The following is a 7,857-nucleotide window of genomic DNA, read 5'->3' as shown; positions in this document are numbered from 1 at the left end:
AGTTTATTGCTGAAACCTTTGTTTGCTATATCTGAAATTACTGTAATTATCATGAATTATTATTTTTTCTCATATATAAGCCCTTTAAGGGCAAGCTTTGCATGCATGCAAAGCATTCGGTAAACATCCATTATTGTAGCCAGTTTGAAGATAAAAATTCAGAAAAATTACTTTTGCACATAACGTCAATACACATTTTTCCCATTTTGCATTTCGAATTTCCTGGCAGATATCAAAATTAACGACGACTACTACTACACTACTATATTTACTAACGATATATTGACTATACAATTATTTTTTTTATACTATATGTATATCAATATGATCGCGGAAAAATACAGTAGAAATTGGTTAATTCGAATTCTGGATAATTTGAACCTTTACGAACTGCCCTTGAGGTTTTTCTATCTAATCTAATGTTAAAATTTATTTTTTTAATTCAAACTTTTTCAAATTTTTTGGATAATTCGAAATTAGAGGGTGAAAAGATCCTGATATATTTGTACGAGTAAATTTTGTTTGGAAAAATTCAAGAAAAAAAACTAGACTTTGCTTTTCTCGAACAAGTTGTTGAACAAAAAATATTTAAAGACTAATAAGAATTTGAAAATTTTGATTTTCCTCTACTCATTTTTTGATAACTTAATGAACATTTTTTAACATATTTCAGCTGGAGTGCATCGAGAACGTGTACCATTTATTACCGATTATGTGCCTTTCCATCCTACAGATCAAGGTGAAACACTCAAAATCTGAACCATTTTGTCGGCATCAATAATTTGGAAAGTGCAAATTTTAATACGTTAATGAAAGTATATTTCTCTGATAACATAAGTATGATAAGCAGATGTTTGGAAAGTTTCGCAACGGAATGATCAAGAATTGTTCCCGCGAACCAGGCAGAATTTCTGAACATGGTCAAGAAATTCTGCAGTGATGCCGATTCTAAAACAGTGGAATAATGTAGCAGCTAATACCCATTATATATATTATAATTAAAAATTATTAAAATTTGGGAAACAGCTTCGCAGCTGATGATAAAAATTTTAATAATCGACAATTATTAACCTATGTAAATGTTGATGATTAAGTTGCGCAATTTGTAGTTATTTCACGGATCCAAGATAGATTAATTAGATAATTCGAGTTTTAGATAATTCGAAATTTCTCACTTTGGATTTCGAATTAATGAAGTTCTACTGTATATTCCAGCATAAGAAGAATCTTAAAAATTCAAAATTCTTCATAGTTTCTGAGTTTGATCTTTCAGTTGTTTGTTTCTTTTAACAATATCAAAAAAATATCTCTTGGTTTCTTCAGAAAGAAGCTTCAAGCCAGATGCTGGACTTGACATTCTGAGAATAAGATTGATTATGCACTCAACTTTTGCTTTTTTTTCACTATAAAAAAGGAATAAGAAAAGGAAACATAAATAAATGCAACCAAAGAATTAAATGTCTAGATGTCTCAAAAAAAGAAAGAAATATAATTATATAAAGAAAAGAAATTTCTTTGACACTGTGGTGTTTCTTTTTTGCAAAAATTAAAAAAATGCATCCTCATTTGCATCGACATTAAAAGGGGAAAAAAATGAAATGATAAAAATATAAATAAATTAGAACGTAAAAATTCCCCTTTCGTTTTTATGGTTGCTGAAGTTTTGTTTCTTCACGTAAAACTTTCTTTGAAGAAAAATACTGACGGCACCCTTTGCTCATTCAAATGTACATACTGTAATTTAAAAAAAAAAAAAAAATAAATTATATATAATATTTGCTTGACAAGTGTATTATAAACTATGCAAGAGAACATAATTATTTGGGATTTAATAAATTTTATATGAGATTTTTAAACAGATGCACAAGAGAGATGTTCTACACGTGGATTTCTTACAGCAAACACTGGCGTAATTCTTTCAGACCCGAGCACTCACTTTTTGGAATTTTCAAAAGGTTTTTGCATTTTTGATGCTGAAAAAATGCACCAAAACAAACATTTATTTCAAAAAATATTTTTAAAATTTTTTTTGTGAGGAAATATAATTCTCACTTCATTCAATTTTTTTTTCATCTAAGATGATGCAGAAAGTATTAACTTCACATACTATTTTTTCTAGAATTTTACTGCTAAATTTTATGTAATACATCGCATTTTATACGGAGGCACTTTCTCCTTCAAGTCATCTTGAGAAACTCCTGCAAGTTCAATTTCAAGTGCTGCTTTCTGATGAAAGCCTCCAAAGTTCATATATATACTATATTCCTAACCTTAAAACTTACAGAAGATTTTAAGCAACGGCTTAACTTCCTGAGGTCAAAAGAAAAAAAACTCTACAGTGAGAAAAGCAACCCACACATTTGCGGCTCCCGGGTCTGAAAGGATTAAATATGTGTGAATATTTTAAATCGACGTAATGACACGTGAATATATGATGCTTGTGTTGGATTTGCATGCTCTGCAAGTTTTTAATGAGCGGAATTCCATAAATGCATAAATAGATTCACTAAAAGCGAAATATAAACGCCTTTGTTTGGAAATACAGTTGAACTCCGATACACAGCATGGCTGGCTTGTAAAAAACGAAATTTTCAGCTCCGTCTCATTAATTACCATTTCTTTTTGAATCGGGTATAGTGACACTTCGGATAGAGTGAATCAAATTTACGGAACGTTTAAATTCGTATTCACGAGGTTTCACTCTGTAATAATTATAAGTAAAAGAATCACTTCTCATTTTGAAAAGTATCTCCGCATAGCACATGAAGACCTTCAACACGATCCTTAAATAGCATGGAAATAAAAAACGGTTCGTAGGGTTAGCATCACTAGGTCACGGGAGTTTTTTCAAGACAGGAAAAAAAGAAACACTCTCTTAAACAGCCGATAGATAGCGCTGACGTACACAAGTCAAAGAAAAGATACGCAAATAACGAACAGAATGCCTCCAAATCGTTTATTACAGTAGTATGTGTTCTATGACCACCATCACAGGGGGATAACACATTGCAGGCGAGTCACAAATACAGCAACGCAAGTTCTTACAACCGTCTCATTTGCATATTTCCACCGAAGTTTCGTACCAGCGCCACCTATCAGATATTTTTGAGTTATTTTTTTCCTGTCTTAAAAAAAGTTCCCGTGACCTAGCGATGCTAACCCTGCAAATCGTTTTTTATTTCGGTTATTTTTCCGGTTTTTATTCATTTTTAAAGTTCCTACTGACTTTTTGCCCACCCTGTATCATAAAAGGGTTGTTTAACAAGCCTCTGAGTATGATCATAAACAAGATAATGAAAGTAAGAAAATTAAATGTTTGTAAGTCAACTAAATAAATATATATATACAATCAATTTATTATTGATAAAAAAAAATTAACTATTTATCACTATGTAAACAATGTAATAACAGTAAAGTAAATATTGAAAATTTAGCGACATTCTTAAATTCCCAAAATCAACTCTATGGCGCTGATCTGATGACATGCACAGAGTTACCGAGTTCATAATGACTGATTCAACTACAAGGAACATGTCTGTGCTCTCTGTCTGGATATATATGTAAGGACTTCGATAAAACAAATCACACGACCTTACTGGCAAAACTAATTGATCTAAATTTGCCTGACTATTTCATAATCTTTTTAAACAGTTACCTTTCCAATCGAAGATTTCAAGTTTAAAATGGCAGCTGTCTCTTAACTGTTAGACCAATAAGAGCGTCTGTCCCGCAGGGTTATTTTTTGGGACCGCTGCTTTTTGCACTATACATCAATGATTTTCCAGTTCCTCAACGCGGAATTCTTGGTCCATTTGCTGATGATGCCATCCTGTTGACCAATCACAAAAAAGGGGAAAAATGCATTCAAAAATTTACAAGAATCAGCTGAAGACTGGTGTCAAGACAACGATATAAAATTAAATCCCCAAAAATGTCAATATATTCTCTTCACTAGACGGTACGAAATTTCTAAGAACTCCCATATACATCGGCAACACGGTGTTAACAGGAAAACTCCAAGTCAAATATCTAGGATGTATACTAGATAAGTCGCTCACATTTTCCCCTTCGTAAGTAAGAAATAAGACGTCACAAACTTTTCGTTGGGATGTTATCGAGAATCACATTTCCACAGGCCCGGCTAACGTTGAGGAATAAAATAATTATTTTTAAAACTATTATTCGCTCCATTCTGACGTATGCTGCCCCAGTATGGGCTCATGCCAGTCTTACAAATATGAAACGTCTACAGGCGCACCAGAACATCTTTCTTCGTCAGTTTACCAGAGCCCTCTGGCATGTAAGAAGGAGAAACATCCGTTAAGATCTTGGACTACAACAAGGAGCTTGAAAATGCTCATTTTGAAAGGATGCAGTCTTCTGAACTCTCGCAATCTTAGAGACATTGCCTATTATGACCCTAGAATCCCCACAGTACACTCTAGGCCAATGGACGTGTTGAGCGGGGATTGGGTGACGAATTGATGGGATTTTCAGAACGTAATCTATGCAGGGTATTGTTGTGTATAAAAATATAATTAATTGGAAGAAATCCCTTATATCGCTTATTCATGTGGTTACTCTTTTTCTTTCTGGGCATTATATTATTTCTACCTTGCGACTGTATTTCTCCTTTATTTTGTATCAATATACAAGTATCGCAGTCGAATCCCGTTTTAACGAATACCATTATAGCGAAAATCTCGTTTTAACGAACACTTTGCTAATTCCCCCAAATAAGTTTACATAGGAACAATGTTAGGTAACCTGGAATTCCTTTATCACGGAATTTCGTTATATCGAAGTGATTCTTCCTGTCTCTTGGCGTTCGTTACAACGGGATTCGACTGTATATATATTTTCATGATTATTTTCATTAGCAAACAATGTATCAATTTCATATCAGTTTCATTAGATATTGCAGATGCTGTGATCGCAATTCAGAGGCATTTATGTTTTTTGTTTATTTTTTCACAATTAATCGAAGTTATCTCATTTATTCACGTTTCTCTGATGATTTGTTCTTGCATCGTCTTATTTGTGCATAGCTTGCAGTTGCATTTTCTCCTGATTTTTGCAATGTCAGCAATATGGTTACTTTCCGTATTCTTGATTATTATTGTTATAATTTTTACTTTTTTGGATGAACAAATAATGCATCAAACTCATGGGGTATCGCAATTGATGTGACTACATTACAGAAATGATGTGTATCATGTCTTTATTATAACTTTTTCTTTGACGTTCTTGATTATAATTATATGACTGATGCCGGTTCCACCGTACCTGTACTACCGAGTGAAGTTGTTTGCACAAAAATTTTGGCATGAACTCATCTTTTATTGATTTAAACATCCCTGATTGGTGTTTTTTGATTGTGTATATATTAGCTACTTTCCCCCACCCTTTATGATATTTTCCCTTTATTCTTTCGACTGCATTGTCTTGTGTTTTATGAGCACTCATTTTGCAAAGATTTGTAAACAATACTGTCCTGGATCTTTTCATTGTCTACGCATACATACACTATACAACTTACACACATGCCCAAACTTGTCCTTTTCCTTCACATACCACCCCCGGTGATCTGTAAATCGCGGGCAGACAGCCTGCAAAGGCTAGGCGGCGACGGAAACGTACAATTCTGGTCTGGTAAACATGTACACAAATTCAGACCTATATAAGTTTACAACAAAATAAGAGGATGAGCCTATTAAGTTGATAATTTTATTTTCCAGTCTGTTCCCGTTTTTAGTCATTAATGGAAGAAAAACTGGATGAGTGAATATACCACATTTTAATTGATAGAATGCATAACTGAAAATGCTCATTTTCTGTTAAAAATCTTCAAACGCAATACTACACATAAACCTTTCTGATACTAAATTCCATTATTAGTTTTTTCGTCGACTTGATATTACAAAAAGTGTTGGAAGTGTGTTTCTAGCAATAATTTTCATATAAAGAAGCTGCATTTGTGTGTATAATTTAGAGTATAGTATGCACAAAAAGAATTTAATAATGCAATTCATGACCGGACAAGTGGATATTCAGTCCGAACGAGATCCCTTTGAAGAGGTAGAACTCTGTATATATTTGCGATATTCATACTCACAAAAATGACCAAACTATCGATAGCAAAGTATTTGAATAAAAGATTCCCTAGCTAAACCACAGCCTAGACCTATTCAGAATTCAATGAAATCGGAGCTCTCGGGTACCAGAATCTCGTAAACAACCACAACCTCCATTGTGCAGCTATGATATGCTTTTTTTCTCATTCCTCTTGCATCAGTCCATTACATCTTATACGACACAGAAATCCAGATCTTTTTTTTGACATTTCTTGAATCACGAACCATCGCAAGTTTCTTTGAAAAAAAAAAAACTCGTCTTTCTTTGCACAAAAAATAAATAAATGGTTGCGTTGCATGAAGAAAAGAAGAAAAATCAAAAATAAGGGATAGAATCTTGAAGACGTGTTCTTTGAAATCCTTTGGATTAGTGATGTTGAAAAAAGAAAAAGAAGTAAAATATAAGAATAAACTGAGCGTTTTTCGTTCCAGTTTTATTCTATTTTTCCTAGAAAACGAACAGGAATATTTTTCGTTTCCTATCCATGAGAGCGAATTCATGAAATTGGACAAAACACGAGTTTTTTTCAACAAGGGGAACATTTTCAATGACAATTTGTTTTTTAGATAAATCTCTAGTCATAATTAAAATATTCATGGATTAGAAGCTATTGGATGATAAAGTACCAATGATTTTTATCAAATTCAGAGGTTCCGCATATTTTACAATGAATAACAATAAAGCAGGTTTTTTTTTTTCACTTAATAATTCCTTATAAAATTTGATATTGAGGTTTATTGCTGTATATCAGGAGGTGCACAACCGAGAGGGTATGGAATAAGAATTGAAAATCTGGTGTACGTTGATAAACATGAAAAAGGTTTCTTGCCGTATAAGTACTCTTGCTTAATTTTGCAATTCCAGCAAAAACTTTGTTTTTGGATATTCTTTTTGCAGTCCGCACGCCAGATGTGCGATATTTCTATTACTCCAGGCCAGAAATTAGTATGTGCAGAGTCATATACCCGTATTTTAAGGAAAATTCATTCCATTTTGGCTGCTCCGACCTTTGCTTCGTTTCTTCCACGTATTTTCAACGAAGCTTACTTGAATTTTCATTCTTTACTAAAGTCAAGATTCAGATTGTTTTCTTACTTATATCATAATCAGTCAGCCACGGATATTCGTCTATTTTTAAATATTTGTCAAAAATTAAACATTTTTTCCCAGCGAATTACATTTTAATCTACTGCGATTTGCAGCAGCTTTTCAATTTCCAGCCATCTACGACTTTTCAGTGACAAATGTCAGCTTTGCTCGCCTTTGATAACTTTATTGTTGATAATTGGCGATGGGCAGTATATTTGTCATGGAGATTCCTGATTTTCTGTATTTTTTTTATCGAGGCAATAGGTAAACTATGGAAATATATATTGAGTTGGTACATCGATTCTTTTCTACTGGCACACCTTTCACATGCACGATAAAACCATTTAGCGGGCGGAATTTGGCCCGTGGGCAGTTGGTTGTGCATGCCCCTTCTGTATATTGCAGGCAGACAGACATGACCGCATTGTATATTGTACAGTACAATTACAAAAAAAGTAATACCTCGATAAGACGGAGGGGGGGAAAACCCACATAAATTATATTTTCTATCAACTGAATTTTATTTTTAATAACAAAACAGTGATTTAATTATACTAACCGGGAAAATTATTTAATTAAAATTACACAAAAATTCATATTGAATGAATTCGTCCTGATAAAGTTGAATTAGTT

Source organism: Pholcus phalangioides, unplaced genomic scaffold (assembly GCF_987345545.1).
Source record: "Pholcus phalangioides strain wild (caught in Gottingen) unplaced genomic scaffold, Ppha-v1.0 ptg000013l_1, whole genome shotgun sequence".
NCBI lineage: Eukaryota > Metazoa > Arthropoda > Arachnida > Araneae > Pholcidae > Pholcus > Pholcus phalangioides.
The sequence above is the reverse complement of the archived record's forward strand: the minus strand, read 5'-3'. Positions refer to the sequence as shown.